The sequence below is a fragment of the Etheostoma spectabile genome, chromosome 19 (assembly GCF_008692095.1).
Source record: "Etheostoma spectabile isolate EspeVRDwgs_2016 chromosome 19, UIUC_Espe_1.0, whole genome shotgun sequence".
In the NCBI taxonomy this organism is placed as follows: Eukaryota; Metazoa; Chordata; class Actinopteri; order Perciformes; family Percidae; genus Etheostoma; species Etheostoma spectabile.
In genome coordinates, this window is record NC_045751.1 from 4,599,896 (window position 1) to 4,619,541 (window position 19,646).

The 19,646-nt window shown below is 39.8% G+C and overlaps 2 non-coding genes across 2 annotated transcripts; both read right to left on the minus strand.

Moving 5' to 3' along the window:
* Positions 1–5,386: 5,386 nt before the first annotated feature.
* Positions 5,387–5,549, minus strand: LOC116669545 (U1 spliceosomal RNA). The gene has a single exon (XR_004326799.1). It is a non-coding gene; the product is annotated as a U1 spliceosomal RNA (small nuclear RNA).
* A 2,574-nt stretch (positions 5,550–8,123) lies between these two features.
* Positions 8,124–8,311, minus strand: LOC116669546 (U2 spliceosomal RNA). Its single transcript, XR_004326800.1, has one exon. It is a non-coding gene; the product is annotated as a U2 spliceosomal RNA (small nuclear RNA).
* Between the last annotated feature and the right edge of the window lie 11,335 nt (positions 8,312–19,646).

Sequence of the window (19,646 nt, forward strand, 5' to 3'; positions counted from 1 at the left end):
CAACCACCGCAGGAGAAATAGGAGGAGAGGAGCGACAGAGCACAAGATTCCAGGAAAGGGAAGAAGTTGAGTTAGTAACATGCATTAAGGGATGAGGTGTCATACAGATGGAGAGAAGGAGGAAGAGAGAGGTGCTCAGTGCATCAGGGAAGTCCCCCATAGGGTGGCTACAGATATAAAGTTAAATTAAGACTTTTTAATACCAATTCTAAATGAAATTTAAGACCAAATTTACGATGGATACAAAGTGGAAATATACAGTAATCTTTCCAGTAAACACAAAATTAACAGTATGGTAAAATAACAATAATCTGTTGAGTTAAGAACATTGATTTAATGTGTGTAATCTGAAACATAACACAAAATGTAATTGCTGCCAAATATATTATTACAATATTTTCAGAACATTTGGGTCCCTTGAACAATGGTTATAAAATCAAGTGAATATTTAAAAAAAACACTTGTTCTTTTGAACAAAAAAAATAATTAAATGCCAATTTCCAGCTGCTTTTAAAATGCAAAGACTCTATATGATTTGTTCCTAACAGACACAGACACAGGTGTACACAGAGTTTGTGGAGGACTCATCATGGAGAGAGAGTGGACAGCAGTGTGTATGAGTGTTTTGCGGTGTGTGTGTGTGGGTGTGTGGGGTGTGTGTGTGTGTGTGTGTGGGTGTGTGTGTATAGTGTGTTTTCAGGTCTCCATGTGACCAATTTTGTTCAAGTTTTGATGTCTACTCCTGAGCTTTTGTGAATATACTTGGAAAACAATTCATATACTATAATAAACAAAACAGTGACTTTGCACTTGAGAAAGCCTTCCCAAAAGTGTCCTTACCACTTTATAACGATACACGCACATACAAGTCCAGCTGTTTGCTTTTGGTTGTCTGGTTCAGTGTCTCAGCGAACATAATTACAAACGCACCGCATTTTTGGACTTCTGTGATGAGGTCTTTTTTTATATATGGCGCCAATCCAAATATAGCCACGTATCTGGTCTTGTCTTTCCCACAGGTAAATGACTGTACAAGCCTAGAATCTGGAAGCATTGCTTGGAACACTTCTTCAGTCCCGTCATTTGACCTTTATGAATTGTGTCTTGTCACGGTCCTCAGCTCGGAGTGTTAGCGTAGAGCCACAAATTGCTCGTAAGTCAGCTGGCGTTGTTGCTGTAGATTTCCCGCATAACATCTAGCGTTGTAGCGTTGACATTGTTGCTAGCGGTGGAGCAGAAACTAGCGATGGCGGGTTGCTGGCGTGCCTTTACGTAGGCTAGTCTCAGTGTTTTTTGCTTTGTACGTGCGATTCCACCGCTCTGATCCCCATTGGCCCAAGTTTGAAAATCTTCCGACACATAACGCAGTTTGCTTCATAAGCATTTTCAGGCACCGACCATAACCAAGAACACTCGTTGTTTTCAAGCCATTTGTCGCTGAACTTGCATTTCCCCATGTTTCTAGACGGCTATTAACAATTACTGTATCACCTGCATGCTGCGAAATTACAAATCCCGCGAAATAACAAATCTCACTGACTACGGCCACGCCAACACCCGCCCACGAAGCAGCTTGATTGGTTGGAGTGGTTAAGCTTAGGATAGCCGATTGGTCAGGGGATAGGACCTGTACAAATGGGTTTATGTTACCGCGACAACGCAGCGCAAAACCTACCGGAAAAAAATGTTCAACAACAGATTGCCTGCATTTTCGCCGTGACATGACACAAACATATTTAAGACCTACCCGATCTAAATTTAAGACAATTTAATGCTTTTTAAGGCCTTAATTTTAGGAAACGTGATTTAAGACTTTTCAAGGACCCGCGGCCACCCTGCCCCAGCAGTCTAGGCCTATAGCGGCGCAACTAAGGATGGTTCAGGACTCTCCTGAGCCAGCCCAACTATTAGCTTTATCAAAGAAAGTCTTAACACCTATCTTAATGTGGAGACGGTGTTTGCCTCCTGAACCCAGACTGGAACCTGGTTCCACAGGAGAGGAGCTGATAGCTGAACGCTCTGGCTCTCGTTCTACTTTTGGAGACTGTAGGAACACAAGTAACTCTGCATTCAGGAGGAGGTGTTCTGGTGGGCAGTAATGTACTATGAGCTCTTTAAGATAAGATGGTGCCTGACCATGAAGAGCTTTGTAGGTGAGAGAAGGATTTTAAATTCTATTGGATTTTACAGGAAGCCAATGCAGAGAAGCTAAAACAGGAGGATGTTGATCTCTTTACGGTCCTGTCAGCAACAGTGCTGCAGCATTCTGGATCAACTGAAGAGTCTTATGGACTTTTTGACCAGCCTGATAATAAAAAAATAGCAGTAATCCAGCCTAGAAGTAAAAATGCAAGGACTAGTTTTTCTGCATCATTTTTTGACAGGATATTCCTGATTTTGCAACATTACGTAGGTGAAAAAAGGCAGTCCTTGAAATTTGCTTATGTGAGAATTAAACGATATGTCCTGATCAAAAATAACTCCAAGATTCCTCACAGTGGTGCTGCGTCCAGAGTACTATCTCTTTGGATAATGCGTCATGGAGTGTTGGGTCCCAGAACAATAACTTCAGTTTATCTGAGTTTAACATTAGAAATTACAGGTCATCCAGGTTTTAATATCCTGAAGGCACATTTGAAGTTTAGCTAACTGATTAGTTTCATCCGGCTTGATCATAGTATAATTGAGTATCATCTGCATATGAAAGAGTGTTTCTTGATAATATTGCCTAAAGAAGCACATTAAGTGAACAGGACTGAGACCAAGCACAGACCTTGTGGGACTCCATGACTAACTTTGGTGTGCGTGGAGGATTGATTGTTAACATGTACAAACTGAGATTGATCTGATAAATAAGACTTAAACCATCTTAGAGTTGTTTGACGACTGCTTTCTCAGAATCTTAGAGAGAAATGGAGGTTAGATATATCTCTATAGTTGGCTAAAACATCTGGATCAAGGTTGGGCTTTTTCAGAAGAGGTTTAATTACAGTACTTTAAATACTGTGGTACATAGCCTATTAATAGATAGATTGGTTATATTTAGTGGAGAAGTGTTGACTAGGGTAAAACTTCTTTAAGCAGCCTAGTCGGGATGGGGTCTAAGAGGCAGGTTGATGGTTTAGATGAGAAAATAATTAAATTAAATTGATAAGGATCAAGTGAAGTGGTCTAAACTATATCTGGTTTTACAGCTGTTTCTAAGGTTCCTGAGTTTAGATAAGTCAGTGCCAGTTAAGGCAGGTCTTGGTGAATTTTGTTTCTAATAGTTAAAATTTTATCATTGAAGATATCATAAAGTTGTTACTACTAAGAGCTATGGGAATACTTGGCTCAGTAGAGCTGTGACTTCTGTCAGCCTGGCTACAGTGCTAAAAAAGAAACCAGGGGTTGTTCCCATTTTCCTCTATTAATGACAAGTAGTACGCTGCTCTGGCATTACGGAGGGCTTCCTATACGTTTCAACACTATCTTGCCAACGTAAACGAGAATTTTCCAGTTTGGTGGAACGCCAAATATCAAGTCTGCAATATTGCTTAATTTGCGAGTTTCAGTGTTATACCATGGAGCTAAGCGTCTTGGTTTTATATATTCTTTTTTTAGAGGGGCAACAGAGTCAAGTGTCATTTGCAGCGGCCTGCTGCACTATCAACAAAATGATCGATTTGGAAGGGATTCAATTGCATAGGAGTCCTCCGTTACTTTAGACTTGGTAATGAATAAAAGCTGATGGAATCACATCCTTAAATTTAGCTACAGCACTATCAGATAGCATCTTGTTAGACGTTTTTGCCTAATGGCGTGTAGTTCAGCAGTATAAACTCAAAAGTTAAAAATAGTGGTCAGATAGAAGGCATTCTGGGAACACTATAAATGTTCAATTTCTACACCATATAAGAACAGATTGAGGGTGTGGTTAAATGGGAGTTGGTTTATGAACACTTTGAGAGAAGCCAATAGAATCTAGAAGAGAATAAACGCAGTACCAAGGCTATCATTCTCATAGTCCCATGAAATTAAAATCCCCTACAATAGAACTTTGCCATTTAGCAATAAATTTGACAATTCAGTAGAACTCAGAGTATGGACCAGGTGCTCGGACACTATAACAAATAGAACTGGTTGTAGTGATTTCCAACTTGGGTGTGAAAGTAAGAAACAAGACTTTCAATGAGTTACAATTCAGTTTAGGTTTAGAACTGATTAGTAGACTAGAATCAAAGATAGCTGCAACTCCACCTCCTGGCCTGTGTCTCGAGGAATGTGAGTATTCATATGACTGGGAGGGGTGGCTTCATTAGACAACAATTCTCCATCACCCAGCCAGGTGTCGGTAAGAAAAATAAATCAAATTATAATCTGATATTAATTCATTTACTGTTACACCTTTAGGAGAGAGAGCTGATGTTTATGAGTCCACATTTAATTATCTTTTCTTTTGCACTTGTGGTTTTTTGAATGAGGTTTTCATGCACAGCCTCTCTTCTGTTTACCTTTGATTTAAATAATTTTGATGGTTGGGGGCAGACACCGTCACTATGGGTTTTAACGAGGTAACTCCAGGAATGGAGAGCAGAGAAGTGCGTTAGACTGCAACTCTGCATAAGGTTTTGACTAGGTAATTCCTGGAGTGGAGGAGCGAGAAGTGTGTTAGACTGCAACTCTGCGTAGGGTTTGGGTGGGGTAACTACTGAAATAGAGGGCAGAAAAGTGTGTTAGACTGCGACTCTGCCTCCTGGTCCCAACTCTGGATTGTCAAGGATTAGGTCCAGTAATAATCATACATAGTAACACCATAAATAGTGAGTTAGATGAAAAAAGAAATTGGGAATGTTTTGTCTGAACCAAGTTGCAGTATGGGAGTAAACCAGTGTACTATAAACCTGTGGTTTCCAACCTTTTTGGCCTGACCCCATTCAAATGTAGTGTATTTGCAGCCACAAATACATAACAGTGTTAAATTAGGCAAAAAGGATTATAGGATTATTTCCTACCACGATTGATTTGGTCAGAATGTTTTTGAAGACCTGATCATTTAAAGTGTCCGTAATTGAAAATATGATGTTTTGCTTTCCTATTCTGTCAATCATTTCAAACCCACATGAGATAAATTATGGGAACCACTGCTATTAACCGTTCTTCATGGGATGGCCTATCAATCGAAGGTGCACACGGCAAGGGACTGTAACCCAATATCAATTATTTATCGTTCAGAATTTTGTGATATGCAGCACACAACACTATATGCTTTAAATGTGTCTGTCACAATCACTTTGTGCACAACAGTAGAAAAACTAAATCAAATTTGTTTCCTATAGGTACCTGGATTAAGTAACACACTCCTTTACGGTACGAGTATTATTCAAGTATTTTCTTTAAATATTATCAGGGGAGAGCGCGAACGCAGTCCCCCACTACCAGAAATTATGCAGTCGAGATTCCCACATTTGGGGAATTCGCAGAGGTCAGCTCAACCGGAGGGCAATGGCCAAGCCTCACCCTGGGTGACCACCTTCTTGATCATGGTATCTCCCCTGCCAGGTAAGTTGAGTTGTACAGCTCAGAGACAGGGGAGTCTTTTCCAGAAACACCTGTGACTGATGATGCTGACAATATAGACATGTCCAAAACCACTGACTACAGGGGTGAGACTCTCCAGGAATTTCATACATAAGAAACAGGTTGGTACTAAGGCTGACAAAGATAATTTACATTTGAGTTGAGAAGAACTGGGACATCCATCATGCAATGTCGTATTTCCATTTCAAAAGCTAACCTAAAATCACCAGTTGATTTATTTTACTCCAAATAAAACAACCAAATGAGTAACAGCCGAAATGCAAGTTTAAATAAACCTGAAAGGATACTGTAATCAAAGTGTTTTATCCACATTCGAAATTCAGAAGAAAAGATAAAAACACACGTGTTCCCTACATTACAACCAGCATTCCTGTTTCTTTGTTTACTGCTGGTGGTCAACTGCCATTCTGGCTACTGCAGTGTCTACTGGTCTGAACCGTGAACACCACCTTTATTTAACACTGATCTGTGTGCTTCTCTGTATGCAATTACAGAGACACCAAGAATTTAGATAGCAGAAAACACAGTGCACACATACTGACAGTATTTGTCTCTCTTGGACATGTCACCTGGGGCCTGTTGCACGAAAGTAGATAAAGATACCAGGATAAGTGAAAAGGCAGCTTGACTTAGTGTGCTCATCGCGGCTTTATCGGTTGCACGTTTGCCGAGCAGGATGAACAGGTGGAGCTATCAAGCCAGGTGTAGATAGCTGGATAGCACGTTCACGGCTTTCTAAATAGACCACGATATTGATCACAGATTTACTGATGCAGAGATGGAGAAGACGCATGTGCACATGTTTCACCCAATGAGCAGCAGCTTCTGATGGAAAGTAAGCGAGGTGGAAGATAATATGGAAAGTGACGAGGAGGGAAATATAATATGCAGAGAGGGAAATACGGCTGTTGTCAAATGGAGAGAAAAGCCCAACATAGCGGACCCGACTGAGTGTGGGGTGGAAAAATATAGCATTTGCCTAAAAGTGAGCAGAGGGATAATGTTCCCAGGAAAGGACCTAAAGACTCTAGGCTTAACTTCAAACCCTTATTCACAACGCGAGAACATGTTTTACACCGATATGCACAAATCTCTATAAGCTATATCTAATTCTTTGTATAAATTATGTCATACAGAACAATCAAAAGGGACAACAACTAGAAAAGTAGTAAGTGACTTCAATACATCCTGTGAGCATATGTAAAACAATATTCATGTTTTTATATCTGACAAGTGACCGCACCAAATAAAAAGATTAAGAAGCATTGTGGTTTTCCCGGTGTGATGAATGATAATTACACTACATACGTACTGTATATAGGACGTTATGGTCCAGGGATGGGAGACTAATTGAGAAGGTTATGAAACCAATGTAAGCTATTATAAAAACATTAGGCCTACTTATTAAGGAGTACACAAACTACCCTTTACTAGAGAAGGGCAAGCAACAAGAAAATGAAATCATGAATGTATTGGTCTCTGACCAGTCTGCAATTAATATCATCTGAGAATATAGCTAAATTAATATTGTCACACTTAATCTTCGGAGCGCGCGTCCTGTAGAAATGAGGCTGAGACCACGGACGCTGCGCTGCTCATCTTTACTTTTACAGAGAGAGTGGACACTGACGCGATGCACAGTCTGCCGTGGGCAGCGGCCACTGGGCCACAGCCACCAGGCACCGGCCGCAGCCACCGGGCACCGGCCGCACGCCAGGCAGCCTCAACACACTACCGTCCCACCGGGAAAAGTCCCACTCCGCATCAAGGTGCCAGTGCACCCATTCCTAACCATCCAAACAGCTGTAGTAGGGTTTAAATCAAACTGCGACAACAATGTGACAAGTAGGCTAATGGATGTTAATAAAAATAAAGCAGAACAATGCAGAAGACAACGGAATAACTGTCAAACACGTTTATTTCGGATCAGAACCGCAGCTGATTGAACACATGAGATTCAGGATTATTTTAGCCTGGCAGTTAGCCGCTCGGACCAGGCTAGCTGCAAAGATAAATCTCCATGGTAACTTGGCTCAATCTGGTTCGTGAACCGAGTCAAATCTAAATTCATCCAGGATAACTTGAATATCCCGGCTTAATCCCTTATCCTAGTTTGTGCAACAGGCCCCAGAAAGCACACTGGAAGCAACAGCAACAGAAATTGTACAGAGATTATTTTCACTGTTTGGGGAATGAGCTAGCCTAATAATCAGATTGGACTGAGAGGTAATTTCAAATACAGTGTAATAATGCTAATAACACAATCAGTAAACATGTTTGAGGATCAACAAAAAACAAAATTACGTTTCACATTTTTCTCACATGTGGAGAGAACAAAACCATTGTCTCTCACTGGTTTCAGCCTCCTGCTTTAAAATGGCAATTATAGACATCGTGTAGAGTGAAAACACACCATATACAAAACAAGACAATATAAAAATTGGATAAGATTGAACTATACAAGACATAGCGTCCTAATTTATATTATCTGTAGTAAATAAAACGTTTCACTGTATGGTTTGAATTAATTCTTTTAAACATAGAGGGGGTGCACCGTTCCTGGAGGTACTGCAATACCAGGTCGATGCGTGGAGTGGACGGAGCAAGCCCCTATTCATCTCCCGTTTCCAAAATCAATTTAATATATGGTCCCCGGGTGGGGACGTATCAGATATTAAACTGATAAGAACAGATACTACACTTGATTTAGCCAAAAGGCCCGAGAAGCGATGCCGTGAAGCGTCGCGGTAAAGGGGTGATTGCCGCACAGTTACTCTCACTGACGGTCTAAAATTTGAAGTTACAGTTTTGGGACAGTCGGAAAAAGAGTAAAGTATAACTAACGACAGTCAAAGAAAACGCCACAGAATGGCTACCTGCGTACTTTTAATGAAAGAAATGTAACAAATGAGGCCCGCCGACTCTTCCTGGTCACGTGGTGTCTTATAAACCAATAGGGATTATAAGGGATATCACAATAAATCAAGACGCTACAGTACTTCAACCGTGTGTGTTTTTTCATAATGTTAACATGTAAAGGCTGGTCATGACAAGAGTCACTGCGCGGTGAAAACATATTGGCCGTTTATGACATCGTGTCTCTGTTTCAAAATCGATATAGGCCTTAACTGCTGTAACTTAGAGGTAAGACACCTCACAAAAAACACAGATCTACTCCGTGTTGTTAGTGTTTTTGTACGAAGGGGTATGTTTAACATTTATTGGAGTAAAAAGCGAATTCAGTCCCTTGAATTTGAAGCCAAAGAAAGCGGAATGAGCAGAATTAGCAAAGCAGTTTGCAACATAACAAAACATGAGCTTGGCGCCATCTGGTGGAGAATAGCATGAACTACGCCAGCTAGGCGCGAACATAACCTGCATATGTATATCTATATTGATTAATATTGACGGTTATGGGCGCTACACACAACAGTGTATAGCTGCAGCGTGGGACCTCTAACTGACTATGATGGAGACCGCGTGTCCAACGTAAATTCAGAGGGTCAGAATACGAAATCACAAAATTTCTAGATTAAGTCACGGTTCATTTTAAGAGTAAGAGTATGATCCAATTAATTGAAAGCCGTTTAAACTTCAACTGACGATAGCCATACATCGCCTAGTTGGCAGATTTGTGGATGTATTTATATCCCTAATGTTAAAGTATAGACTATTGTTTATTTGACGAAACTTGCGAGACTTTACAATTTCTTTTATTAAGCCTTATTTCCAAATTTAACAGTTACAAAAGACAAAGCATAAAATAAAAACCTATGCCAAGTGGAAAACAATGAAGCCACCCACATAATACATATGTATAGGCCTACAATATGAGACCACAAAGAGTAGGCTACTATTAAAAAAAAAAAAGGTTTTCATGCCTCCCATTAGAAGGGGATCTGATATAATCGAACATTTAGATAGGGTTAACCATATTTTATTATGAATCTTTTTAATCTATTAGAAAGCGCATTTATAATATGCAATTTAAAGGATTATAATAAAATATTGGTAACCTCTTCCTTTCTGAAATCATAATACATTAAAAATCTGATTAGCGTTTAACGCTGACGTTACCTGAGAGGTCCGTATAAGCATCACTAAAGTGTACCCTCCAGTGTTATACTGCCCGTGTAATAAGTCAGGCATTTTGAGCTATAGCTATGTAGAGACCGTTGGATTTCCCAAACTGAATAAATCCCGCACATATTTAAACACAACTGCTTGCTAATAATAATAATATAATAATAATAATAAATACTTTATTATCCCGCAAGGGGAATTACATTTACACTCTGTTATAACACAGCTAGCTCAATCGCGTGTGTAACTAAGACACTGCTGAAAAAAATAAATTGTGTATTCATTAGCCTGATTGCGATACTATTTAGTTCAAAATCATCTAAAAACTAAGAGTAAGAAGACGTAGCGGAACAGACGTGCTTTTATTTTGAAAAGTAGAAGCTCGGGGACAGCACAGCCGGGAGGCATAAGACGGAGGTATGAGACTGTGGTACATAGACATAAGCCGAGCCTCAGTCTGACCAACCCGTAACAGAGATAAACTCAACAATACTTTACACATAAAAATCATCATATAAACTCCACGTCGTGGTATAAAGTATGGCATGACGTTTATTATTCACCAAAAGGCTACTTTCTTTGAATGAGTAACGCAAACGTTACACGGTTCGTGGATGATTTCGTTCGTGGGAATCAGCCTACGGTAGCGAGGCTAACAATAGCAATGTTAGCTGTAATAATTTGGGTACACCGGCTTGTCACTGTGTCCAACCTTACATATCCACCGTTAAACGGTGTGCCGGTGAACACAACCGGTACAAGTCGGTGTAGTAAGCGGCCGGAGTGCGATTTTCTCGCGATAAACAGCGGCAAAAGCTGCTGGGTAGCAGCCGCCGTGCAGGGGAGCGTATTAGCCACTTTCCGATCTCGACGCTACGGCATTATGCCATATTTAAAATGGCTAGACTAGCTATATGACTAATCATAATAAACGTTGAATGGCAGTTTAAGAATGACACACGTAAAGTGAACAGATTTTGGGACTCTAAAATTACGCTGCGGCCCATTAAACTGGGAAGACATTCTATTTATGTCATTTGCTATGTTAGCCTATGTCAATTAACGTTAGCCAAAGTCATGCTTTCGTCACCTTAAACTGTAACCAATTACAGACACATGAGTTTAAATAAGCCACTTTAATAACTACATAGTTTAAAAAAGATTTAAAGGCAGCAAACTCACCTGGACGACCATGTGTCACTGAAGTCTAAAAACTTGTCCAGCAACTCCAAAGTTATTTCCAAAGTGATGTCAAGGTCATTCCTACGGTGGCCGACAAGGCCACAGCCGTGCAACTTCAAAAACACATGCAAATAGGCACAAACACAAGCAAATTAAGAAACACTTCATTAATTGACAACATGCGCAGCATCCAGCAAACGCGTGCATATACACCAACAACACAACAATACACACACGCGATGCAAGTAAAAAACGATGCAAACAGAAAACAAATGCAAGTAAAAAACGATGCAACAGAAAAACAAATGCAAGTAAAAAACGATGCAAACAGAAAAACAATGCAAGTAAAAAACGCGCTGCATAAAGAATCCACAACGGAAGTGCTCCAGGCCTCTAGGGGAGCGCTAGTGGAAGCTGATTTTAGACCCTACGGAGGAGAGAGAGCGAGCTGACGAGCGGTTTGTTTTGAAACGGGACCAAAGTGGAGGTGAGCGACGACATAAAAAGGTTAGTATTCATTTTAACATTTGGCCTCTTTCTTTTACAGTATTTTAAAAGAACAACAGGTTACGTAGCTGGCGGTTGAGACTGACTTCTCATAGTTTGGTAGTGACAAAACTGTGTGCCTGATCTTTCACAGCTAACGTTAGTCCGCAGTGGTAAGGATAGCTAACTACTGAACTGGGCACCTGAGCGTGTAGATTGCATTAACGTAGTTTTCCTCTTCTCTGAATCGTCTCTACAAATGATGGAATACTGTAATGATCAGCGAGGTAACTTTGCATAAGAGGAAGGTGGAGAGAGAGGACAACTGGAAGCGAAGAAGGGGGAAAGGAGAGTATAAGGTTGTAAAAATAAATGTAAATTAATCTTGGTTTATGGGGCAAAAAGAGAAGCAGAGAGTAGATAATTATTAGAAAGAGCGCAGGGATATGAGGGTGAGAGAGAAGGGTTGAAGAAGAAACGGATAAATGTGAAGCTGAAGGACGAAAGGGCAGAGAAAGGACATTAGAATAAATAGCAGGGAATGTGACAAGGAAAGAAAAGAGGTGGAATTAAACTGAACACAGGAATCATTCATATACAGAAGATCAGCAGACACTTTTTGGATTAAAAATATCCACTCTCTCTGTATTAACTTGCGCCCTTGCAAGCTTTGTCTTTTTTTTGGCTGTTTTTTGTCCCACAGATGTACTGTCCATTTGTGGATCTGCCTTGGCAGCTTCCCCTGGGTTTTGTTGTGCGTGTGCCAAAAACGTCAGCTTTCTTAAAGATGTGTCAAACAAAGTACCTGAGAGATGCCCACGACCAGTGCACACGGTAATGCACAAGCCTAGTACTGGTAAAGAGATTTTTAGTTGTATTAATGAAAATAAGTAGTTAGAAGACTTAGTGTGAAATTAAATGGGTTCTTTTATTGAAATACTGTAACCCTCTGCACTATGTGCTTGTCTACTTAATAAATATCTATTAAATGTGTTCTAAAATGCTCTGCAGGAAAGATTAAGATGAGAATCCATGTGAACTAATACTAAAGCAATTAACATTTTTTTGTAGCAGGAAGCTCAGGTGTAGAGTCCTTTATAAAATTTAGGCAATAAAAGTATGATGAAAGAGATGTTAGAGAGCATTCGTCAGAAGGACGTTCGAAGAAACAGAAATTCAGAATAGCTATAGATTTAGGATATTGTTTTTTCGTATTTTTTTTTTTTTTGTTTTTTTCTTTTCATTGTTTATATAATACCTACACCACATCTAGTGACATTTCCATTTCCTTACTTTCTGCGATATGTTGGAATATAAGCTGACGGTGATTCCCTTAAACCTGTAGAGGAAGTCCCTTCCCTTCAATTCACTCACTGGTCATCTGATCAACTTTGGCGCTGGCTGTAAAGAAGTGAAAGATTTTAATCAGGATATGGAGTGGGCACCATGTTGTATTGTACCTGATGTCAAGAAGTCAGAAAGATCCCAGGAACAGAACCCTTTCCAGTTCAACATACAAGGAGGCAATTGGAAAGGCCTACACAAAGGAAACAATGTACATTTGCACTGTTGAAGACTTTGCCAACAGCTGTAAGTGCCTTTGACATATTTCCACCTTATTTAAAGCTTCACTCTCTATTATATTTTAGATTTAAACATCACGTCATCAAATGGTCTAGTATGACTAGTGGTGATGTTAAATATAAAAACGAGCATTCACTTTCTTTCTTTAAAACTAAAATAGGAATTAGGCCTTAGGCTTGTATTTCGAATGCAATAACATAATTTTAAAAGTTATGTTTTCCTGTATGATTGTACTTGTGGAGAAAGTGTAGGTGGATCAACAAGCTCTAAGTGCAGAGATCTTCACAGGGGGTCTGGGAACCTAAGGGGGTCTTCAAGTAAGTGCCGGGGGCCGCTAAATTATTTAAAACATATTTATTGATATTAAATGTCTGAAAAATATCATTACAGTAATTTGAATCAACACATCAAAGCAAAGATAAATTGTCTTTTTTTGGAAAAAAATAAAGTTTACTATTGAAGATAAGCTACTAAATAAGTAGCCAGGTAGCGATAAAGTTAAGCTTAAAGAATCCCTGTGCCTTCCACATGTACCGTTTTAACTTTAAAACAGGATTATAAATAATATCTTTTATGTATACAATATATGCTGTAGGGGTCCCTACTCAGTCCCTTTTTCAGATTAAGGGGTCCTGGACTAAAAAACGTTGAAGGTGACTGCTCTATAGCATTATTGTACTTGATTTTGTTTTGAAATTTTGGAACAAATATTGAAAATAAAGTAACTTTTTGTCAAACCAAATAGTTTATTGAGTAATGGCTGTCATGAGGGTGAAAATATAAGACCAGATTCATTTTTAGAATCTTCATTTTAGGGGAAAATTATTTGTACTAGAAGCTATTCAACGTGACTGAATGTACTTGCTTTTCAGACAGAACTAGAGAAAAGTGATAAAAAAGGAAGAATTTGTTTTGATTGAAGAAAAAAACAACAACCTGTGAGGCAGGTGTACATGACATATGGTTACCAGATGGACAGCGAGAACTGTTTAACATGTCGGATGGAATGCGTGTTCCACTTTTCTGCATTCATCAAGGTCCCTCTGTAGCACACCTAGGAACACGAACGGACGAGGATAGGCTCTCGACTGCCCACGAAGAGATGTCTCTCCTTCAAGTCATTCATGAGGTCAATCCAAATTGAGACCTAAACACAGACATTAGAGATGTAGGTTTTTTGAGGTGATGCAGATCCATGTTATGGATTCAAATTTTCACAATATAATGGACTTATAAAACTGTAAACCTGAAGTGCCACAAAAATAGTGGTAAAAGGGGGTCTCTGTGTTTTAAGTGTGTGAGAGAAAAAAAAAGAGGAAAGTCAAAAGTATACTTCTATATGTATGCGTGACAAGTTAAAGAAGAAGGGTAACAACTGCCATCCCTTATGATTACAGAATTTTAAATTTTGTTTTGTTGAGTCCAGCACAAGCAATTTTTCAAATTAATCAGAAATATTTAAATTCCATGACTACATATTATGTTCATATACTAGAGCTGAAAAAATATTTAAAAGATGAGGACCACCTTTGTTTTCGGAAGTAGACCACCAGCTTTCGTCGTTGGTTGCGGTTGAGGAGCCATACATATGACTGGCAGCCCAAGCAAGCCATCAGTGTGGTTTTGATCTTAAGGCACACTGGTTGCCACCATTGTTCCATTTTCTGTACCACACAATCTGTGCGAAGTTGCAAGTTGGTATGATACCACATTCTGAGACACAATGCAGATAGTTTTGCGCAATGACCCCTGGATCATTGTTACTTGCTCCATCACACACAACCACAGTACTTGCGGGAGTAGCCATCTATACAGCCACTAATGGCCAAACACATATGGTTTTAATTTATAACCATCAACATGACAGACAATGGTTTGGTCCACGGGCAGCTGTAAACTCTCTACAAATCTTCGTCTTGCACGAAGTTGAACTCCTAAGGGATCAAGCGCTCTCGCATGCCATAACACATCCCTTCTCCTGTGAGAGAGTATTCTGGCGCAAATCTGCCACATGGAACGGTAGCCATAATGCTGGCCTGGACCCTCAGCTCTTCTTGTATGGCAGCTTGGACAGTACTAAGAGGAGAGAAATGGGTTTTCTGGAACTGAAAAACTTTTCAATTTTCTTTTAGAGAGCGAAGGCTCATTTTAAACATTGTGAGTTGTTGCCAGGAAATCCAAAATTTCATCATAGCTGTAGCCATCATGGAAATACTTCTAATCAATCCTCCTTCTGTGGGGCTGCTGATGCTGACCCGACGAACATAAAGGGAGAAAAGATTAAAAGTAACATTTCAACCAAGGACAGGTCATAACACCATCCGGTCTTCCGTGAAGAAAAAATTAGGCAGATCCCTACCACCTGGACATCTGTTTTAACCCCTTTCCTCTGGTAAAAGGTCGAGGTTCTGTCACAACCAAAAATCATGCTAAAGAACTATTTTCTTGTCCATGGCAGTCTCATAAACTCGCCTTGCCCTTAATTGACTCTGAATCGATTCAGATTTAATTCTATATACAGAACTACTACATTATGATAGAAGCGTTAAAATGTTAAAAGAAATTAGAAAATATAATTATGACTCTTATATTTAAACCAAAATATGTAGAGACTATTGTATGTAGCTACTAATTAGTATTCAAACAGTGTGGGTGTTGAACCTTTTATTTTGCGAACAAAAATACATATATCAATCTACTTAATGTGTCTTCAGCTTGTGCCAAAATCTGTACATTGTTGCCACATGAGCCACAAAAACACTTGAACAGTGCTCTGATGTGGCCACAGAAGGGGAAAAACATGAAGTCTGAAATATTGACATTGATTGACACGTTAATGCCAATCTAAAACACTCAGGTGCCCAGTTCAGTAGTTAGCTATCCTTACCACGAGCGGACAAACGTTAGCTGTGAAAGATCAGGCACCACAGTTTTGTCACTACCAAAACTATTGAAGAATCAGTCTCAACACCGCAGCTACGTAAACCTGTTGTTCGTTAAAATACTGTAAAAGAAGAGGGCCAAATGTTTAAAATGAATACTAACCTGTTTATTGCGTCGCTACCTCCACTTTTGGTCCCGTTTCAAAACAAAGTCGTCGTCAGCTCGCTCTCTCTCTCTCCGTAGGGTCTAAAATCAGCTGTTCACGTAGCGCTCCCCCTAGAGCCTGGAGCACTTCCGTGTGGATTTTTAGGCAGCGGTTTTTACTGATTAGTTTTCTGTTGCTAGTTTTTTACTTGCATTGTGTTTCTGTTTGCATCGTTTTTTACTTGCATTTGTTTTTTCTGTTTGCATCGTTTTTACTTGCATCGCGTGTGTGTATTTGGTTGTGTTGTGTGTATATGCAGGAGCTTTGCTGGATGCTGCGCATGGTGTTGTCAAATAATTGAAAGTTGTTTTCTTAATTTGCTGTGTTTTGGCTATTTGATGGTTTTCTGAAGTTGCACGGCTGTGGCCTCTGTCGGCCACCGACATTCCTGTTCCGTCCACTGCGTATTCCAACAAAGGTCCTAATAAACATAATAAAGAGTTATTATTTACTAATATATTCAAGCTAGCTATTATCATCTCGACCGCAAGTACGGCAAGCGAAGAAGTCGAGTTAAAATGTGTTAATTAGCTAGCAGCGTTACACCACCTGCGCCACGCCGACGGTGTCCCTTCGATATTTGCTACCTAGCCGAAAGGTCACTTAGCGGTTTTGACTGCGTGGAAGCATTGATAGGGGAAAATTGGTTTTCAAAAATCAAAAATGAAAATACAACTGAATCTTAAATTAGGAATAAATATTAAATGCACATATTCTTACCGTACACTTATCTGTCTGTAACAAAACCATATGTCATAATACGTACTAACTAGGCTACACAAAAAACACAATGTAACATTTTCAACAAGGCAGCGTAAATCGTCAGAACACTGCAAATTAACCGGAAAACGTGGGCACGCGACAATAATTGGATTTTAATTGCCTGTATTTTGTTTTTTGATTATCTTGGTTAATTTAATTCTTGAAAAATGAAAATAACAATAATAAATTAAATAATAAAAACCTTGATGTAAAAATATACTAGCAGGGCTACAGAGCATTGGTATAGGCTATAACAAAACCACCTACCAACCCACCAGAATTAACAAACGTTTTTCCAGGCAATCTTTAATAATGTGGTTAAACACAAACTTGTAGAGCAAAATAAAAAAATGATGACCACAATAAAGTGATAAAAAGTCAGTAGCCTTTACACAAACCTGTTTTCTTGCTCAATGTCTCATCTAAATAAGATATAAGATACAGTACACTAGTTTATAACTAGACTACTTGTGAGGGGGTGAGGTGATGAGCCTCGATGCTTTGCAACTCTTCTTAATCAAATTGTTGGTTGCCACTGGCCCCAAAATCTCTGATGAGTCAGGATGTATTGCATTAGGTTTTACATCAAACTGGCGAAAGGCATGTAGTGACAGGAAATAGATGAGTGGATCAAATATTGTTTGGTATTTAAAATGTCTGTCTGTATGAGTTCTCAAATATTATCCTAGATACAATCAAGTCACAGCCCAGAACCATATAAACTGCATTGAAACACATGTGAAACATTATGAAAACATAAATAAAAATGGCAGCACTGCAATTGCAAGAGTCTATAATAAAGACATTTAAGGTAGGTTTTGATGGGACCAATAGGAAAACGGACCTCTTTACAAGGACACATAACAGTCACTCACTCCACACTTTGCTTTCTAAGTGTTGGCGCATGTTTAGCCAGTAATGTACGTTTTAAGGCATCTTTGAGCAACGGAGGTCAAAAGGAGAACGGAAAAAACGGAAGGACAGGATAAGTGGACAGCCATTTACAACAAAAGTGGAGCACATCAAGGAGGACGGATGTGGGACTCTTTTGGTTTCGTTTTCTGCGACCATTAGAAAAAGGTGAATTAAAGGTAAGAAAATGCAGCAAGTGACTGGATTTTATGGTCTACGAGTAGAAATCAAAAGATAGGGCAGTGGCAACAAAAATGTTTTTTACAGTAAAAAATACTTTTGGAAAACACGATGTTGATCCTTGCAAACCTTCCTTTGACATCCATAAAGCACTTTATGGAAATATTTCTCAACGTTGCAAATAGATCGTATGTTACATGTTACACGCCATAGGCCTGTATGTTTATGTTCTCACGCTGTCCAAGAGGAGTGCGGAACACCTCACAAAAGTTGTCGACTCAGCCACAACAGACTGGCGTATGTTGGAAGGTTTATAGGATTCTCACTAGGGATGCCACCGTCCCGCGTAGCGCGTGCGCGCCAGCGTTTGAAGCCCAATTCACGAGTCCCGCAATTGAGACCGGTGTCAACGCAGATATCAATGCTTGCCGTCCCCCAAAAAAACAAGTTGGTCGCTCTATATCTTGGAGCCCGAGGCAGCCAAAAGAACATTAGGCGTTGGACAGAATGCGCGTGAAAGTAGACAGAGAGGCTGCGCAGCGGGGGGTGGTGGGGGGGGGGGGGTGGGGGGGAACTAAAAGCTGCGGTAAAGTCGGGCAGTTTCACAGCCGATTCCAGGAAAGAAGTGATTAACACTGTGGTGCGATCATTTATATAAATATAATTCAGACCCACATACAGGGGAACACGTCTCTGTGTAATGTAGCGTCCAAAGTGCTCTCATTTTTTGCCCATTGATGATATGATTTTAAGGTTAACCAAACACACTGGAGATGATCGTGCGATCTGAACGGATTTTGTCCATCATCTGACTTCTAAAACGTCGATATCAGCCAGAATGTAAGAATATGTCTTGAAATACAGACAATAGTTAAAATCCTCCGATCGGTTGCTGACAGCGCAGGCCGTGCAGACCAGACACGGGGAAGACTTTTAGGAACGCGCTTTACCAATTCAAAAATGGAGAAAGAGACCGAGTCATAGCAGTCTGGAGACCACCACAACATCATTAGAAAGAGAATGGTGGGTACAAGGAAGACTGGGAAGGACTCTGTAGTTTTAAACGTCCTGTGGTGTTGAGCAGCAACTACAATCCTGTTAGTCCTATAATTTTATATATAATGTATGTAAAGTGAAATAAATTGTAATGAAAAATAAAATTAATAGCTAAGTAAATCGTAAGGGGAAGTGCACTTCACAGATATTTAATTGTTATGAGATTCAAAATATGTAAGCTTTATTTAGAAAAAATATACATGGCTTTATTCATGAGGATAATAAGCAGTTACACATGTTCCAGGGGCCATAGGGACATTATTAACTATACTATGCAAGGTGCTTAGGAACATGGGCTTAATCAGTATAGTGAGCCTGCCCGTGGGAGGGCGGGCACCGCTTCGCGGGCAGTGCCCACAGTGTCCTCAGAAACATACCATTGTCCACCTTTGGGTTATTAGCAGGTGGTCACCCTAATCGACAGCATTTTCTGATTGTGATAGGACAAGCCAACATTGTGGAGATGCCAGATCTTTTACATAGCGCATTAGTTGACCTGCCACCAACTATATAATTCAGGGGGAACAAAACGTGCAATAGGACAATGTACTATGTTGATGTGTGTCGTGTGCGTTGAGATAATTTCAGTGTATACATCAAGGTGTCTTTTTAAATCTCGGTGACATGTAACACCTACATTGCCCTTTTCCCATTTATGGTGTTGATTATTTGTTTCATGCAGAGCCAAGATGGTTCACGAGATCGGAGTTCAGTTTCGAAGGCACCCAAGAAA